Source organism: Hemitrygon akajei, chromosome 1, assembly GCF_048418815.1.
Source record: "Hemitrygon akajei chromosome 1, sHemAka1.3, whole genome shotgun sequence".
Lineage (NCBI taxonomy): Eukaryota > Metazoa > Chordata > Chondrichthyes > Myliobatiformes > Dasyatidae > Hemitrygon > Hemitrygon akajei.
This window is the reverse complement of record NC_133124.1, coordinates 20181096-20201953: the sequence shown is the minus strand read 5'-3', so window position 1 is coordinate 20201953 and position 20858 is coordinate 20181096.

Sequence of the window (20858 nt, the reverse complement as noted above, 5' to 3'; positions counted from 1 at the left end):
TCCACCAGAAGAAGTAGAATCTTCCAGTGGCTAGTTATTTAAATTCTACTTCTCATTCTCATTCCAATATGTCAATCCATGGCCTCCTCTACTGTCATGATGAGGAGGAACAACACCTTATATTCTGTCTGGGCAGCCTCTTACCTAATGGCATGAACATTGATTTCTCAAACTTCTGGTAATGGTCCCCTCTTCTCTCCTTCACCATTCCCCATCCCCTTTTCCTCTCTAACATTATCTCCTTGCCTGCCCATCACCTCCCTTTAGTGCTCCTCTCCCTTTTCCTTTCTTCCATGGCCTTCTGTTCTCTCCTATCAGACTCCCCCTTTTCCAGCCCTGTATCTCTTTCACCAATCAACTTCCCAGTTCTTTACTTCATTCCTCCCCCTCCTGGTTTCACCTATCATCCCGTGTTTCTCTCTTCCCTCCCCCACCTTTTTAAATCTACTCCTCATCTTTTTATTCTCCAGCACTGCCGAAGGGTCTCAGTCCACAACATTGATTGTACTTTTTTTCCATGGATGCCACCTGGCCTGCTGTGTTGCTTGGATTTCCAACATCTTCAGATTTTCTCTTGTTTGTGATTAGACTAGTCGTTTTCTACAGAACAATCTGTTCTTTTTCTCTAATATTCCGCCTGAAATGCACTTGCCAATGAGCCCATCTTCTTCATATTCGCAAGAAATGTGCCTGTGTTCTCTTCTCCATGACCAGAATCAGCCTGTTTAGCATCATGAGCAAACTTGTTACTCATGGTCCTCACATCCTAAACCTTGATGTAGATTGTGAACAACCAACCCTGTGGGACCCCACCAGCCTTGGTCTCCCAATCAAAACAAAATGTCCTTTTCATCCCTGTTCTCTGTATTCCCTATTAAGCATTCCAGTGTAACTTCCAGATGCATGTGCCATAATTGTGATTAAAAACTTCCTACATGATATTTTATTAAATGCAATCTGAATGTCCAAGTAAACCTTATCGATTGGTATCTGATACCATTTCAACTAGTGAAACCTAACAAATGAACACAAGGTATTTCTCTGTCAATTCCTTACTACCCATATAATATTTCCTGTCATAATTTTTAAGCGGATAACATTAATTTTACATATTTTTAGTAGCTTTTACAGTTCGTTTTAAAATTCTACATCTCTTAGAGCATAGAACATAGAAATCTATAGCACATTACAGGCCCTTCAGCCAACAATGTTGTGCCAACCATGTAACCTACTCTATAAAAACCGCCTGGAGTATCACACGTACATTATTTCCTATTTCCTCATCAACTTCTTGGTGAATTGTTTTGCTAAATACAGAAATTTTCCTATTGTGATTTATGGTAAGATCATAAACCTTTTGTTCACTGCAACATCACCTATAATGTTTCCATGGCAGGATCGCTTTATTTTGGGACTTCCTGCTCTGATGTGATATGCACTCAGTGGCTACTTTACTCGTTACACTTGCACACACTCTTCTGCCACAAGGATCCCACTCTCAGGTTAGAGGTGCAACACTAATATTTTGCCTGGGTGGTCTCCATTAATTTCTCCCACTCCCCCTTTCTTGCTTCCTTCATTCCACAGTCTGGCTCCCCTCTTATACCCTTCTCTTCTCCTCACCTGCCTATCACCTACCTCTGGTGTCCCTCCTCCCTCCCTGTCTCCGATGGTCCACTATTCTTCCTATCATATTACTTCCTCTTTAGCCTTTAACCTTTTCAACCCATCACCCTCCAGCTTTTCACTTCAGCATCCTCTTTCACCCACCTCCCTGCCCTCTCTCCTGGTTTCACCTATCACTTGTCAGCTTGTTCTCCTACCCCTCCCCCTACTTCTTAACCTGGCTTCTCCTCCCTTCCATTCAAGTCTTACTGAAGGTCTGAACACAAAATGTGAACTGTTTATTCCTCTCCATAGATGATCATCCGGCATTTTGTGTTTATTAGCCTGGTAAATCTCCTCTGTGCCCTCTATAAAGTCACCTCTCATCCTCCTTCACTCCAAAGACAAAAACGCAAGTGCATTCAGTCTATCCTCATAAGACATTCTCTCTTTTCCAGAGAGGTAAACCTCTTCTGCACCCTCTCTAAAGTTTCCACATTTTTCCTATAATGAGGCATCTAGAACAGAATACAACACTCCAAGTGTAGTCTAACCGCAGTTTAATACAACTAGAGCTGCAACATTAGCTTATAGTTGTTGAACTCAGGCTATTGACTAATGAAGGCCAACACACCGTACAAACCTCTTAACCGCCTGATCAACCCGTGTGGCCACTTGAGGGATCAATGGATGTGTGCCTCAAGATTGTTATGAATCCTACAATGAACCCTATACTCCGTCTTTAAGTTTGACCTTCCAAAGTGACTCACATTGCACTTTTCTGGAATGAGCACGTTATGCCACTTCTCAGTCCAGCTTTGCATCCCATCAAAGTCCAAAGTTCAAAGTAAATTTTATTATCAAAGTACATATATGTCTACAATTCATTTTCTTATGGGCATACTCAATAAATCAATAGAATAATAACAATATAGAATAATAATATTATATAATAATAATAATAATAATAAATAACTATAATGGAATAATAACCAACAGAATCAATGAAAGGCTGCATTCAACCAGACTGCAGAAGGCAATGAACTGTGCAAATACAAAAAGAGGAAATTAATAATAATAATAATAATGATAATTAAAATAAATATGCAATATCTGACTCTACCTTTCCAGTTCTGAAGAAGGATCTTGGCCTGAAGCATCGACTGATTATTCTTTTCCATAGATGCATCCTGACCTGCTAAGTTCCTCCAGCATTTTGTGTGTGTTGCTTTTGATTTCCAGCATCTGCAGATTTCCCCATGTTAACTCCATACTTTTGCAGTTAGACACAAGATCAAATCCTGAAACCTGACAGATAAGAGCTGGTATAAATGTGTTGACATTGACTGCTAGTGAAGTGACAAAGGGAGAGAACAGTATGAGTCTCATTCACCTCTATCTGCCCTTTGGGCAGAATCATGTCACTTACTGGTTGATAAATATTGACCTCACAGATGCAAATAGGATTAATTATACCAACTGCATAACCAAGATAAAAGGCTGAAACAAAATTAATGATAAGGTTAACTGAATGAAGAATAAGTTAAAATTAATTGAATATTATTTCTAAATCCTTAAGGATCACATAGAAGGGACAACTTGAGATTTTGAATCTGTTTAAATTGAACATTGGAGCATTAATTCACAATGTGATATTTTCATTTCTCACAAGAGAACACAATTTGTGATGCCTGTAATTGCTCCTAGATGTTCATGTTGGAGGTGTAACCACACATCTCATTACTGAGGACAAATCATTTCACAATTTAGTGCACATTTCTATTCTTTGTTCATCTGTTTTGCTCAATATCAGTTAAACCAATAGATAAGTGCAAACACGAGGAAATCTGCAGATGCTAGAAATTCAAGCAACACACACAAAATGCTGGTGGAATGCAGCAGGCCAGGCAGCATCTATAGGGAGAAGCACTGTTGACGTTTCGGGCCGAGACCCTTTGTCAGGAGTCAGATAAGTGCAATACAAGTTAGGTTCTTCAAAGGGAAAACTTACTAACAAGTGTATGTGCGCCATAGTTTATTCAGAGTTTCAGGAGATTTGGTATGTCACCAAAGACACTCACAAATTTCTACAGATGTACTGCAATGAGCAGTCTAACTGGTTGCACCACCATCTGGTATGTGTGGTGGTGGGGGCACTGCACAGGATTCAGATTCAGATTCAGTTTATTGTCATTTAGAAACCACAAATGCAATGCAGTTAAAAAATGAGACAACGTTCCTCCAGAATGATATCACAAAAGCACATGACAAAACAGACTACACCAGAAAATCCACATAACGTTTGGCAATCCCCAAATCCAGAGTTCGGAGAGGCTGCTGCGTATTAATATCGCGCTACCATCTTAGCGCGTTCCCCAGAAAGGGGCTCCAATTCCACCAGACAAAACAAGACCAAAAACTAAAGCTACAAGACCTGCACAAAACCACATAGTTACAACATATAGTTACAACAGTGCAAACAATAGCATAATTGATTAAAAAAACAGACCATGGGCACAGTAAAAATAGTCCAAAGATGTTAAAAGACTGTAAGTTCAAAAGAAACCACCACACAGTTTCTACAATTCCTCAGGGTCCCCGATAGACTTGTCATCTCATGCAGGCGGCAGAAGGGAATATCCCCGCTATGGACCTCCATGGCGCTGCCTGACTCAGCCTCGCAGACACAGCACACAATGAAAGCTCCGTCGAACCCAGCCTGGCAGACACAGCACACACTGAAAGCGACCTGATCGCAGCGGACTCTGAATCCGTCGAACCTCCGAGCCTCCGACTATCCCTTCTGGCACAACTTCTCCAAGCACCATCCTCTGCCGAGCGTATTAAGACGCCCCCACCAATGGCCATCAGCAACGCGACCCCGAGGACTGGGGGGGGGGGGGCCTGTTCTTCCCAGCAGAGACCCGGACCTCACAGCAGCAGCAGCAATGAAGAAGGTCTTCCTGGAGATTTCTAGATGTTTCTCCGTGCTCCCACATCCGTATTTCATCCGATTATGATTGCGCACGGCACCCCGCTTCACAAATAACAGATAATCAGCTCCGGAGTGGCCGCTGCAAGCTGCGTCACGCCACCATCTTGGATTGAAATAAGCTGCAGGAAATTGTCAACTCAGTTGGCTCCATCATGTGCACTAGCCTCCCCAACATCCAGGGCAACTTCAAGGAGCAATGCCTCAAAAAGGCGGCGCCCAACATTAAGGTTTCCCATTACCCAGAACACACTCACTTCTTCTTGCTCCCATCAAGAATGAGGTACAGAAGCCTGAGGACTCACACACAATGATTCAGGAACATTGTCTTCCCCTCTGTCATCAGATTTCTGAATGGACATTGAACCCATGAACACCATTTTGGTAACTATTTTGGTCCTGACGAAGGGTCTCGGCCCGAAACGTCGACAGTGCTTCTCCTTATAGATGCTGCCTGGCCTGCTGTGTTCCACCAACATTTTGTGTGTGTTGTTTGAATTTCCAGCATCTGCAGATTTCCTCGTGTTAACACTATTTTGGTACTTACTTTTCTCTTTGTGCACTATTTATTTAACTTAACTTTTTAAATATATATATACTTACTGTAATTTGCAGCTTTTATGATTCTGTATTGCAATGTACTGCTGCCGCATAACAACAAATTTCACGACATGTGCCAATGATATTAAACCTGATACCGATTCTGATCTTGAAGAGAAAGGCTATAAAGGCATGTGAACATTAAAAAATGATGCTGAGGGAAGTCATAGAAATCCATCAGTTCATTCGGCTGATCCAGGCATCCTTTCCGCTTTCCTGTTTGCTTACATCTCCACACCCCAAAAATACATCCATCTCAAATGACAAAAGACAATAGACAGTAGGTGCAGGAGTAGGCCATTCGGCCCTTCCAGCCAGCACTGCCATTCACTGTGATCATGGCTGATCATACACAATCAGTACCCTGTTCTTGCCCTCTCCCCATATCCCTTGACCCCGCTATCTATAAGAGCTCTATCTAACTCTCTCTTGAATGCATCCAGAGACTTGGCCTCCACTGCCTTCTGGGGCAGAGCATTCCACATATCCTCCACCCTCTGGGTGAAAAAGTTTTTCCGCATCTCTGTTCCACATCTCAATCTTGAATACTTTCAATAATGCACCCTCCAAGGTCTCCAGAGTAGAGAATTTCAAAGAATCATGACCAATTGAGAGAGGAAATTCATCCTTATCTTTATCTTAAGCAATAACACTTTTTCCTGAAACTATGCCTTCCAGATTCCAAACAAGGAGAAACACCATTTCAGCACCTGCAGTACTGTGCAAAAGTCTTAGGCACCCTAAAATTTACAGCTGAGTTACAGCTGAAGATTGTTAAATGTTGTACAAGCTATTTCCTGTTGAGGTCATGAAAGAAGCAAATAAAATTATGTCTGGGTAAATTTATAGTTGCATACATAATTGTAACAGTAAAAAAGTATATATTAACTACTTAGAGTGAGGCGTCCTTCTCGCTTTTCAACCAATTTTTACAGGAGCACCATTGGGAGTGTTTTGATCCGCTGCATCACTGTCAGCTGGGGGAGGGAGAAAGATGAATGTAGCGCTTTTGGGTTGGGAAGAACAAAGGAGCAGGTGCTTTTGATGAATCCTGATGAAGGGTCTGGGCCCAAAACCTTGACTGTTTATTTCTCTCCGCAGTTGCTGCCCGACCTGCTGAGTTTCTCCTGAATTTTGTGTGATAGTCTGGATTGCCCCACTGCCTTGTGGGCAGCCTTGGGAGAGAAGGCGGCTATAGGAGTGAACCCAGAAAATCCGGAGCGGAGCCCCTCAGGTCACTGAACATCCTTGCAGCACCTGCTGCCAAGCTGGAGCTAAATATATTGCTTCATAAGCTTTTCTTTGGACTACACCAGCGAGGCCGAGACAGGGATCTTGACAACTGAGCATCCAAGGATCTCAGTACCTTCCGCCCAGGCTTGTGCCCTGCAGAGGTCACTCCAGTGCCACTATCCATTGTCCTTCAAGACAAATGGATGCCATCATCATCATTCTGAATTTTCAGCATCTGCAGAATTTCTTGTGTTTATTACTGACTATTTATTTTGACATAGGTACTGCACATATACTTAACACACTGTTAATGTTCACATTGATTTGTGCCCTTTTTTAGGGGAAGAAACAGAATTCATATAATGTGTGTGTGTACCTTTAAAAGCTCTGTTCAGCATTTGGTATGACTTTTAATGAATTGTCATGATGGTGACTCCTTTTAGCTAATTGTTGAGTACTTCCAATAAAGGATATTTTGTTAGTGACTTGCCTTGATGAAAGGCATCACAAAGGAGACCACCCACACTCCACATATCATCACTCGGTACAGCTGAAACATCATGTACATCACCCATGTAATGATTCAGATTTTTGGTGATTATATTCCACAATTAGCATTTACGTAGAAATTGTATTCATTTCTATTGACTTTAATGTAACAGGATGAAGTTGCATTAAAGTCATATCAAAGTGCATGTAACTTCAGGGATTTGGGAAACACCTTTAACAAATCAAGTGAAATAAATAAATAAGCTTTCTGCTTGTGGTTTATTTGTAAGTTAAGTTGGGAAAACTATTGCCTGGACCTGAAGCAATCATTTAATACCATGTAATGCAGTATGATAGTTACGTTAAGTTACTTTTCAACACTGTTTTTATTTTATTGTGCACTTTAAGGCATTAAGCAGCCTGAGCTAATAAAGCATTTCCTCCGAGAACCATTATGTAAAGTGAGCTCAGAATATTCATTCTTCTTCTCTCAGAGGGTGGTGAGAGTGTGGAATGAGCTGCCAGTACAAATGGTGGATGCAGGTTTAATTTCAACATTTATGAGAAATTGGGGTTGGTATGTGGATGGGAGGGGTACAGAGGGCTATGGACCCTGTGTAGGTCAATGGTACTAGGCAGATTAATAATTCAACATGGACTAGAGGGGTTGAAGGGCCTGAATCTGTGCTATAGTTGGTTGCTTGTTAATCGGAATCAGAATTAAGTTTATTATCACCACCATGTGACGTCAAACTTGTTAACTTAGTAGCAGCAATTCATAGCATAATATAGAAAAAAACAAAATAGTAATAATAATAAATAAATAAATTACATCTTATTCAGTATACCTTATACAGTATATGTATATTGAATAGGTTAAAAATCATGCAAAAAAAACAGAAATACTATATATTTAAAAAAAGTGTCCATTTAGCAATTGGATGGTAGAGGGGAAGAAGCTGTTCCTGAATCTCTGAGTGTGTGCCTTCAGGCTTCTGTACCTCCTACCTGATGGCAGCAGTGAGAAAAGGGCATGCCCTGGGTGCTGGAGGTCCTTAATAATGGACGCTGTCTTTCTGAGACATTGGTCCTTGAAGATATTACTTTGTAGGCTAGTACCCAAGATGGAGCTGACTAGATTTACAACCTTCTGCAGCTTCTTTCGGTCCTGTGCAGTAGCCCCTCCATACCAGACAGCGATGCAGCCTGTCAGAATGCTCTCCACGGCACATCTATAGAAGTTTTTGAGTGTATTTGTCGACATACCAAATCTCTTTAAACTTCTCATAAAGTATAGCCACTGTCTTGCCTTCTTTATAACTACATTGATATGTTGGGACCAGGTTAGATCCTCAGAGATCTTGATACCCATGAACTTGAAACTGCTCACTCTCTCCACTTCTGATCCCTTTATGAGGATTGGTATGTGTTTCTTCATCTTACCCTTCCTGAAGTCCACAATCAGCTTTTTCATCTTACTGACATTGAGTGCCAAGTTGTTGCTGCGGCACCATTCCACTAGTTGGCATATCTCACTCCTGTACGCCCTCTCATCACCACCTGAGAGTCTACTGACAATGGTTGTATTGTCAGCAAATTCATAGATTGTACTTGAGCTATGCCTAACCACACAGTCATGTGTATATAGAGAGTAGAGCAGTGGGCTAAGCACATATCCCTGAGGTACATCAGCAAGGAGAAGATATTATTACCAATCCGTAGATTGTGGTCTTCCAGTTTGGAAGTTGAGGATCCAATTGCAGAGGGAGGTACAGAGGCCTGGGCTCTGCAACTTCTCAATCAGGATTGTGGGAATGATGGTATGATATGCTGAGCTATAGTCGGTGAACAGCATCCTGAACTAGGTGTTTGTGTTGTCCAGGTGGTCTAAAGCTGTGTGGAGAGCGATTGAGATTTTGTCTGCTGCTGACGTATTGTAGCCATAGACAAATTGCAATGGGTCCAGGTCTTTGCAGTGACAAGAGTTCAGTCTAGTCATATCCAACCTCTCAAAGTATCTCATCACTGTCAATGTGAGCGCGCACATCCGATAGTCATTAAGGCAGCTCACGTTATTCTTTTTAAGATCTGGTATAATTGTTGTCTTTTTGAAGCAAGTAGGAACTTCTGCTCGTAGCACTGAGAGGATGAAAATGTCCTTGAAACTCCCGCCAGTTGGTTGGCACAGGTTTTCAGAGCTTTACCACGTACTCCATCGGGACCTTCACTCTCTTTTAAGACAGCCTAACATTGAACTCTGAGACAGAGATCACGAGGTCATCAGGTGCAACAGGGATATTCTTCCTTTCAAAGCGGGCATAGAAGACATTGAGTTCATCTGGTAGTGAAGCATCACTGCCATTCATGCTATTGGGTTTCGCTTTGTAGGAAGTAATGTCTTGCAGACCCTGCCAGAATTGCCGTACATCCGATGTCGCCTCTAACCTTATTTGAAAATCTCTTTGCACTTGAAATAGCCCTCCACTGATAGTAGTTGGTACAGGCCTGGATCGCCAGATTTGAATGCCACAGATCTAGCCTTCAGCAGACGACGCACCTCCTGGTTCACCCATGGCTTTTGGTTTGGAAATGTGCAGTAAGTCTTTGTAGGCACACCCTCGTCCGCACTGGTTTTAATGAAGTCAGTAACAACTGCAGCATACTCATCCAGATTCAGAGATAAATCCCTGAATACAGTCCAGTCCAACGGTTCAAAGCAGTCCTGTAGGAGCTCCTGTGCTTCCCTTGTCCAAACCTTCTTGGTTTCTCACTACTGGTGTTGCAGTCTTCAGTCTCTGCCTGTACTCAGTGAGACAGCCACGTAGTCAGACTTCCCGAAGTGAGGGCGTGGAATAGCACGGTAGGCATTCTTGATGGTGGTGTAGCAATGGTCCAGTGTGTTGTTTCCTCTGGCATTGCAAGTGATCTGTTGATGGTAGTTGCTTAGTGACTTTTTCAGACTGGCCTGGTTAAAATCTCCCAAAACAATGGTTGAGGTGTTTAGATGCGCTGCTTCATGCACGTTGATCCCATTGCTCAGATCATCTGAAGCCTGATGGACATTGGCCTGAGATGGAAAGTATACTGCTACCAAAATGACCCCGGAGTACTCCCGTGGTCGGTAAAAAGGACAGCACTTAACTGCTAGATATTCCAGTTCTGGTGAGCATAATTGGGACAGCACTGATATATTTGTGCATGAAGAAAGGCGTACTTGTCCATCTCTGCTTTCGAGAGACTCTGTAGATCTATCCCGACGATGTACAGTAAACCTGTTGATCTGAATCGCTGCATCTGGTATGAAAGGGGTTAACCAGGATTCTGTGAAAGGAAGGACACACACGGTCTAGTGACCCTCTGATTCAGTACCCTAGCTCTGAGAGCATCGATTGTAATCACCAGAGGCTGCACATTTGCTATCAAGATAGTCAGTATTGGGAGTTTAAGACCCCATTTCCTTAAACGCACTTGTAACCCTGATCTACAGCCACATTCAGAGTTGTTTCTGTCAGTTTTAAGCAGTGATAGTTCATTTAAATGCATTAAGACATCTTTGTTGACTGTGCTGAGCTTGGAAGCAGTTGTGCTTTTTAGCTGTATCAGGCTAATACTATTTAATCGTATCCATTGAGAGTACTGCTGCTACTCGAGTCGCCCCCAAGGCGCCCTGGAAGTGATCATGATGTATCTGTATAGTTTTTCATGAACTGTATAGTATTACTTTGTTGTCTTGGAAATGCCTGCAAGAAAAGGAATCTCGAGATAGTATATGGTAACATATATGTGCTTTGATAATAAATTTTACTTTCACTTTGACTGTAGAATTTAGAAAGTCACCGTCTCTGAACTTCGTTCACTGGAGACCTCATCAGGTTTTATGCTTTTCTCTGTGAATTTTTCTTTCCATTGATTACCACATTAACAACAGTAAATATCACACACCTATTCTCTCTGTCGCTCTGATGCAGTATTTCCTTCATTTAAAGGGTCTACTGCAAAGCAAACATAGGCACTCCTCTTTCTGATAGACAGATAAATGGTTAGTACTGTTGGATCCCGGTGATTTTGTCATCCAAAGGTTCTTCAGAAGTTATGAATGAGCATAAAACTTCATAGTTACAGCCATTTATTAAGTGATATAAGAATGAAGAATGGACAAAAGAAAAGAAATACCCAATTTCAATGGTAGTGCACCTACTGCAGAGAAACTTCTGCAAAAAGTACAGTATCAGTTATAATACAATTTGTACTGAAAAAAAATCACCAAACAATTTCACATACGTCAGTGATTGTATCAAAATATAAGCAAGCATTGAAAAATTAAACTACAAGAAAAATAACTGGTTACATAGTATTCCAACAGTACTGAAACCCATTACTTTCTAAAAAAAATCTCCTACCATAAACCTAAAAGTTTCTGCAGATGCTGGAAATCAAGAGCAACAGACACAAAATGCTGGAAGAACTTAGCAAGTCAGGCAGCATCTGTGGAGAAGAATAAACATTTGATGCTTTGGGCCAAGACTCTTCATTATGTCTCAATAAGTGAATACTTCAGTGATATTACCAGTTCAGTCTTCATTGCCATAGCTGGATATAGCACCCTTCCAATCACTTTCGTTCAATTTCACTCTTGGCTCAAATTAATGCAATATTTTCCTAAAAAGTAGAGTGCAATTATTTACTCCCAGAACTATTTCATGTTTGCGGCTAAGCTTACCTTTGACACCAAATATCATATTGTGGCGACCCACTTCCCAGCGCACTCGAACTGGCTCACAAATCGGCGTGCGCCGGCATTGAGGCCGGTCCCAAAAAGGGCGCCAAGCCTGCTTCACCAGCAAGGGGAAAAGCCCGCGTGCAGGACGGGACTGTGAATACACGCCCCCTACAGCATTCCCGCCCGGGGAGGGTGGGATCAGAAAGGCTTTAAAGCGAGGCCGCGAAGTTCGAATAAATCTCTTTTTGCAACTGCAGCTCAACGACTACGTGTCGTTATTTCAGCGCTGCGTGTAGCACACCACTACAATATAACCATATAACATTTAACACTTACAGCACAGAAACAGGCCATCTCAGTTCTTCTGGTCCGTGCTGAACTAGAACTGGACATCACATTTCTCTTCTGACCGCAGTCATGAAACTCTGTTTGACAAAGCATCACCACATGTTCTTTAATCATAACACCTTCCGTTGTGAACAGAGCACCTTGTCTCTATGCTTATTGAGGTCTGTTTCACGAGCAAGGGAAACAGCTAGATATTAATCTCTCAATTACCATGACACACTTGAGCAGCAGGCTATGACACTAGTCTGAAAATTTTCGAAGTCTGAAGTTCAAAGTAAATTTATTATCAAACTGTGTTTATGTCACCATATACATATGAGGTTCATTTTCTAATAAGCATACTCAAAAAGTCCATAATAGAATAATAGAATCAACAAAAGATTGCCCCAACTTGCGTATTAAATCACTGGGCAAAAGACAACAAAGTGTGCAAATACAAAAACAAAGAAAAAATAAGAATAATAAATAAGCAATAAACAGAGAACTGAGAAATACTATAGACTCAATGAAAAACTACCCACAAAGTCTGACATATGCAAAAGACAAGCTGAGCAAACAGATAAATATAGAAATATAGACATACAAACATACACAATGAAAACATGAGTTGTAGAATCCCTGAAAGTAAGTTCATAGGTTGTGGAATAAGTTCAGTGTTAAGGTGAGTGAAGTTAAGCACACTAGTTCAGGAACATTATAGTTGAAGGGTAATAACTGTTCCTACACTTGGTGGTGTGGGATCTAGGGATCCCGTAATTCTCTTCTGATGGCTGCAAATGTCCGTGAAATTTAAGACATTTTGGTGAATCTGAAGCTCCCTGATGATTGATGTGTTTAGCCAGGTACAGGGCATCAAAGCACAAGTGCATCCTTTGTCCCCTCACTGCCCATCACTGTGAATTTTTTTGAACAAGAATTCCTTCAGAGTGAGGGACTCAGCTTAAGCAATGGCAAAATTGCTGCTGCAACTCTTTGACTCACAGCACTGTAGGTTGAGCCATCCAAACTCCCCAAAAGCCAGGAGAGTCATTCCTGCAGAGGTGAGCAAGAATAATTAAATTTGCCTAAGTGGAAACTGAGTTATTTTCATACCATACTCAGACCTATAGCAGAATAACATGCAGCAATCTCAATGTGCATATCTTTCCTGACAATCTCAATTACTAAGCTTTCATTGAATAAAATGACTTGGAATATGATTTCACTCTCCTTTTCTTTGAGAAGAAGTTATCTCCATTCAGTAAACAAATACTCTTCTTTCATCAGCCATGATCAGTAAGCCTGAGAAAACCCCATCACTAAAAAAAATCTGCACATGCTGGAAATCCGAGCAACACACATGCAAAATGCAGGAGGAACTCAGCAGGCCAAGCAGCATCTATGGAAAAGAGGGACACTTTGGGCCGAAACATCGACTGTACTCTTTTCCATAAATACTGCTTAGCCTGCTGAGATTCTCTAGCATTTTGCGTGTGTTGCTCAGATAAAATCCCTCTGGGACTGTTCCACACTCTTTACTTCATTGCATATGAGAAAAACAGGGAATCAGATTCTTCCAATATACCTCTATGGAGCTATTATAGATATTAAATATAAGACCTTAAGACATAGGAGTAGACTTGGGCCATTTGGCCCATTGAGTCTGCTATGGTATTCTATCATGGCTGATACTTTTTTCCCCTCCTCAACCCCATTTCCCAGCCTTGTCCCCATAACCTTTGATGGTGTGTCCAATCTAGATAGAACCTATCAATTTCAGCCTTAAGTACACCCTATAACCTGTCCTCTACATCTGACTGTGATAACAAATTCTACAAATTCACCACTCTCTGGCTAAAGACATTTTTCCGCATTTCTGTTTTAAACGGACACTCCTCTATCCTGAGGTAGTGTCCTCTTGTCCTAGACTTCCCCACCATGGAAAACATCTTTTCTACATCTACTCGGTCTAGGCCTTTCAACTTTCGAAAGATTACAATGAGATCCCCCCTGGCATCCTTCTAAATTCCAGTGAGTACAGGCCCAGAGCCATCAAACATTCCTTGTATGACAGTACTTTCCTTTATGGAATCATCCTTGTGAACGTCCTGTGGGCCATCGCCAATGCCAGCACATCTTTTCTAAGATGAGGGGCCCAAAACTGTTCACAACACTCAAGATGAGGTCTGACCAGTGCCTCATAAAGCCTCAGCATCACATCCTTACTCTTGTATTCTAGACCTCTTGAAATGAATGCTAACTTTCCATTTGCCTTCCTCACCACCGACTTAACCTGCTAGTTAACCTTTAGAGTGATCTGTGCAAGGACTCCCAAGCTCCTTTGCATCTCACATTTTTGGATTTTCTCCCCCTTTAGCAAATAGTCTGCATGTTTATTTCGAGTACCAAAGTGCATGGCGATGCATTTTCCAACATTATACTTCATATGCTACATTCTTGCCCATTCTCCTAATCTGTTTAAGACCTTCTGCAGCCTACCTATTTCCTCAACACTACCTGCCCCTCCAACCAATGTTCACATGTTACGTACCCCGTAATGGGTTAAAAAGAACCAGCAGAAATGGACACACCTGGAGTCTGATCTCTCCCATTATAAACTCTATTTTATTAGTAACTACATGAATAAAGTAATATAAAATGAGATAAAGTAAACAGCTTAGCAAAGTATATGCATATATATAGGTGAGTAAGTAAGGCTCCCAAGCTTCCCCAGTTCAGGTGATTAGGTGATACAGTCTTACGGTGGTATGGTAAATAATCAGTTCATTTCTGGAATTTGATTTGAGTCGAGTTGGAGAGAGAGAGATAGAGCATTGGTTTGTCCTCCAATGCAGATGCCGATCCTCCACGTCGTCTTTTTTTGCTCCTGAAACTTAATTAAAGTCACCAACTTGTGACCACAGAAAGGGGAACGTTTCCACGGTAACTCTATCAACCCAGGCCAGGGTTAAACACACCGATAGCGTTCCACCGGTCACTCCTTTGTCCACACTGTGAGCAAAAACCGCACCCTTGTCGTGGGCACACAAAACCCGCCAGTGTCCTCCTTGCCTCTGGTGTGTTGTGTGTCTCTTGTGTGTCTGATTAAAAAGTCAACTGACCTAGCATATACCTCCAAGTGCTAAACACGAGCTGTCCATCATATGGCTCCACCTTTCAGTTTCCAAGGCAACTCACAGACTTTCTCTCTCTCAGCTGCTGAACTAGCACACAAGCTGTTCGCTCCCTCTCTCTCTTGTTTGAAGGAACAGTCCACATTAGAATAATCCTTCAGATCTCGTCACACACATCATCTGCAAACTTGGCAAAAAAGTCATCTATTCCATCTTCTAAATCATTGATATACAGCATAAAAAAAAGTGGCCCCAACACCGACACCTGCAGAACACCACTAGTCACTGGCAGTTAACCAGACAAGGATCCTTTTGTTCCCACTAGTTCTCTCCTACCAATCAGCCAATGCTCTAACCATACTAGTAACTTTCCTGTAATACCATGAGTTCTTAACTTGGTAAGCAGCCTCATGTATGGCATATTGTCAAAAGCCTTCTGAAAGTCCAAATATACATTCACTACATCCCCTTTATCTATCCTCCTTGTAATCTTCTCAAAGAATTTCAACAGCGTTGCCAGGCAAGATATTCCTTTAAGGAAACCATGCTGACTTTTTTCCTATTTTGTCCTGTGTCACTAAGTACTCCATAACCTCATCCTTAACAATTGACTCCAACATCTTCCCAGCCACTGATCTCAACTGCTAACTGGTCCATAATTTCCTTTCTGCTGCCTTCCTCCTTTCTTAAAGAGTGGAGTGACATTTGAAATTTTCTAGTCCTCTGTTCCAATAATTTTTGAAAGATCATTGCTAATGCCTCCACAATCTCTACCACTACCTCTTTCAGAACCTTAGGGTGCAGCTTATCTGGTTCAGGTGACTTTAGGTCTTTCAACTTTTTGGGCACCTTTTACTTGTAATGGTAACTGCACTCACTTCTCTTCCATCACACAATACAACATCTGGCACACTGCTAGTGTCTTCCACAGTGAGGATTGAGGCAGAATACTCATTTAGTTCATCTGCCATCTCCTTACCCGCATTATTATTTCTCCAGCCTTACTTCCTAGCAGTCCTATACCCACACTCATCTCTTTTATTTTTTTATATACTTGAAAAAGCTTTTAGTATCCACTTTGGTATTGTATTCATCTTTCTCCTCCTAATGATTTTTTTAGTTGCTCTCTGTAGGTTTTTAAAAGGTTCCCAATCCTTTATCTTCCTGCTCATTCTTGCTTTGTTGTATGCCCTCGCTTTTGCTTTTACATTAGCTTTGACTTCCCTTGTCAGTCACATTTGTACTATTTTGCTTCTGGTTCATTACATAACACTAAATCCAGTATAGCTGATTCCCTAGTAGGCTCAAAAACAGACTGCTCTAAAAATCTATCTCAACAAACTCACTCTCTTGAGATCCATGTCCATCCTGATTTTCCCAATTGACATACATGTTGAAATATCCCATGACTATCATAATATTGGCCTTTAGGCACGCCTTTTTATTTCCTGTTGTAACCTGTGGTTTTCATCCCAGCTACTTCTAGGAGGCCTATATATAACTCCCAACAAGGTATTTTACTCTTGTGGTTTCTGAACTCAGCCCACAAGGATTCAACATCTTCTGATCCTATGTAACATCTTTCTACTGATCTGATGCCATTCTTTACCAGCAGAGCCACGCCACCCCATCTACCTACCTTCCTATCCCTCAGGTACAACACTTAATCTTGAACATTCAACTTCCAACTACAACCATCCTTCAGCCATCTGGTAGAAATCTTCTTGTAAATATTGTCAGCTTTCCTTTTGCTATATTTGCTAATTGTTGTAAGTTTGATTTTTGAAACATCTTATAGCAAAAATAGCAAAAAGGAAGCTGCCAATATTTATGAGAAGATCTCCACCAGAGACCACAAATATAGCTGCATGCTTGTACAAAAGTGCTAAGTGATTCCAGCCATTTTTTCCCCCTGTGGTCGAAACCCATGTAACGTAGCCAGCAGCATCTATGGAAAGCAATAAAGTGCCGATGTCTTGGGCTGAGACCCTTCATCAGGATAGATCAGCTATAGCAACTTTGATGCAAAGTTCACCAAGTGTTTTCAGAATCAGGTTCTAGATTGTGTGGCCAAGTTTCCATCGAACTCAATATATAAGTTTGCTGATGACACCGCAATTGTAGGCCGTATCTTGGGTAATGATGAGTCTGAGTACAGAGAGGAAATTAAGAACCTGGTAGCATGGTGCGAAGACAATAACCTATTCCACAACATCAGCAAGACGAAGGAATTGGTTGTTGACTTCAGAAGGAGTAGCGGACGGCATGTCCCCATCTACATCAGTGGTGCGCAGGTGATACAGGTCAAAAGCTTTAAGTTCCTCGGGGTGAATATCACAAATGACCTGACTTGGTCAAACCAAGCAGAGTCCACTGCCAAGAACGCCCACCAGCGCCTTTACTTCCTGAGAAAGCTGAAGAAATTTGTCCTGTCCCCTAAAACCCTCACTAATTTTTATAGATGCACCGTAGAAAGCATTCTTCTAGGGTGCATCACAACCTGGTATGGAAGTTGTCCTGTCCAAGACCGGAAGAAGCTGCAGAAGATCGTGAACATAGCCCAGCACATCACACAAACCAATCTTCCATCCTTGGACTCACTTTACAGCGCACGCTGTCAGAGCAGTGCTGCCAGGATAATCAAGGATATGACACACCCAGCCAACACACTTTTTGTCTCACTTCCCTCTGGGAGAAAGTTCAGGAGCTTGAAGATTCATACAGCCAGATTTGGGAACAGCTGCTTTCCAACTATGATAAGACTGCTGAATGGATCCTGACCAGGATCTGGGCCGTACCTTCCAAATATCTGGACCTGACTTGCACTACCTTACATTCCCTTTTCTATTTTCTGATTATGATTTATAATTTAAATTTTTATTATATTTACTTCGATTTGTACTTCAAGGAGCACAAAGTGCAGAATCAAATATCGCTGTGATGATTGTACGCTCTAGTATCAATTGTTTGGTGACAATAAAGTATATCACTAGCATATGTCATGCAATTTGTTGACTTGTCAGCAGAAGTACAATGCAATACATAACAATAAAAAAGAATATGAATTACAGTTATTATTTATATATGTATACACACACGCATATATGTATCTATATAATACGCAGTTCAAGAATAGAAATTTAAAAATAATAAGATAATTTTCATGGGTTTAATGTCCATTCAGAAATTGGATGGTAGAGGGGAAGAAGATGTTCATGAATCATTGAGTGTGTGCCTTCAGGCTCCTGTACCTTCTTCCTGATGGTAGCAATGAGAACAAGGCATGACCTGGGTGATGGGGTCCTTAATGATGGACCCCACCTTTTTGAGGCACTGCTCCATGAAAATATCCTGGATGTTATGGAAGCTAGTGCCCATGATGGAGCAGGATTATTTACATAATTGCGGCTCAAGATATATGATACATTCTGACACTACACGTTCTGATACAGGTCCTGGCCGGAAGCATCAACAGTTCCTTCCACCCCACCACAAACCTCATGGATGCTGCCCAACCCACTGAATTCCTCCTGTGGCTTCATTTTGCTGTAGGATACTTCAACCAATTTAATAATTGACAATATATTACATGTAGAACTAAACCAAAAGACAAAAAATATGTAATTTATTCATGAATTAGTATCTAGATTTACAAAATATTCAATCTATAATTCAGTTGCTCCAAGTCTTATTCCTTAAAAGTTATCAGTATTCATAAGGCAAAAGAAAACGTGTCAGTTTACAGTGTAGTCCTCCTATTTCAATCAATGAAGATACCTGCAATGCAAGCCAAGACACCAATATAATCTGAGTTTAATGAAGATTATTTGAATAATTAAATCGGTGATGCAAATTGCACACCTATTAAGTATGAATTTACAAAAAAATGTCCAATCCCATTTACATTGGATTTGATCGTAAACAAGAGAAGATCTGCAGATGCTGAAAATTCACGCAATACACACAAAATGCTGGAGGAATTCAGCAGGTCAGGCAGCATCAATGGAAAAAGGTACAGCCAACATTTTGGGATGAGACCCTTCAGCAGGACTGCAGAAAAAAAAGATGAGGAGTAGAGTTAAAAGGTGGGGGAGAGGGGAGGGAAAACCACAAGGTGATAGGTGAAGCCAAGGGGGCGAGGGGTGAAGTAAAGAGCTGGGAAGTTGATTAGTGAAAGAAATACAGGGCTGGAGAAGGGGGAATCTAATAGGAAAGGACAGAAGGCCATGGAAGAAAGAAAAGTGGGGAAGAGCACTAGAAGGAGGCAATGGGCAGGCAAGGAGATAAGTTGAGAGAGAGAAAAGGAGATTTGGAATGGTGAAGGATGGGGAATGGTGAAGGGTGGGGGTGGTAGGCCATTACCGGAAGTTTGAAAAATCGATTTTCATGCCATCAGGGTGGAGGTTACCCAATCGGAATTTAAGATGCATTCTTCCAACCTGAGTCTAGCCTCTTTGCGACAATAGAGGTCGGTATGGATTGAGATATCAATGGGATTGATGATACTTTACAGAACGTATTTAATGCACCAGAAAGGCATGAAAATCCAAATATTTACTTTTTAATGAATAATAGATTTCCTTGTGCTGATTTTATTCCTTGAACATAAACCAACACCTGTCCCAAGTATGAATGTGAACATCAGTACTGTTTGCCACATAAACGTTAACAATTTTCCGTGCAGCTGCAGTTAATTGCATCCTCACAGACAATTAGTTTAATTGATGTTTTATTCACCAGCAGTTCGATCGAGCCATCACTGAAATAAAGCGTTAAGCACAGACGATAATTTTCTGCAAAACTATTAAAATCATTGACAAGTGAAACATAACTTTGCATTTGCACGCAGTGTTAACAATATTATGAATGTAGAACTTACAAAGTAATAGTGGTGAATTTCATAAGTCAGCAAGTTGGATAAAGATGACGATAAAGAAATAATTTGGGCTGGAAATCAATTATTTCCATAGAGTTAAAATTAGACTCAGTCCCTCTCAAAAGAGACTCTTTGAATATTTTGTCTACCACAAACCTACTAACTCCCACAGCTACCTAGACTATTCCTCCTCCCACCCTGTCTCCTGCAAAAATGCTATCCCTTTCTCTCAATTCGTCCGCCTCCGCCGCATCTGCCCTCAGGATGAGGCCTTTCATTCTAGGACAAAGGAGATGTCTTCCTTTTTTAAAGAAAGGGGCTTCCCTTCGTCCACTATCAACTCTGCCCTCCATCGCGTCTCCCATATTTCACGCACCTCTGCCCTCACCCCATCCCCCTGCCAGCCCACCAGGGATAGAGTCCCCCTGGTCCTCACCTATCACCCTACCAGCCTACAGATCCAACGCATAATCCTCCGTAACCTCTGCCACCTCCTATGTGATCCCACCACCAACCACATCTTCCCCTCCCCCCCCCCCCCCACTCTCGGCTTTCCACAGGGATCACACCCTACGTGACTCCCTTGTCCATTCATCCCCCCCATCCCTCCCCACGGACCTCCCTCTGGGCACTCATCCCTGCAAATGGAAGAAGTGCTACACCTGCCCCCACAGTTCTCCCCTCACCACCATCCCAGGCCCTAGACAGTCCTTTCAGGTGAGGCACCACTTCACCTGCGAGTCAACTGGGGTGATATACTGTATCCGGTGCTCCCGATGTGGCCATTTATAGATTGGGGAGACCCGCCGCAGACTGGGACACCGTTTTGCTGAACACCGGCGCTCGGTCCTCCAGCAGTGGCGGGATCTCCCTGTGGCCACA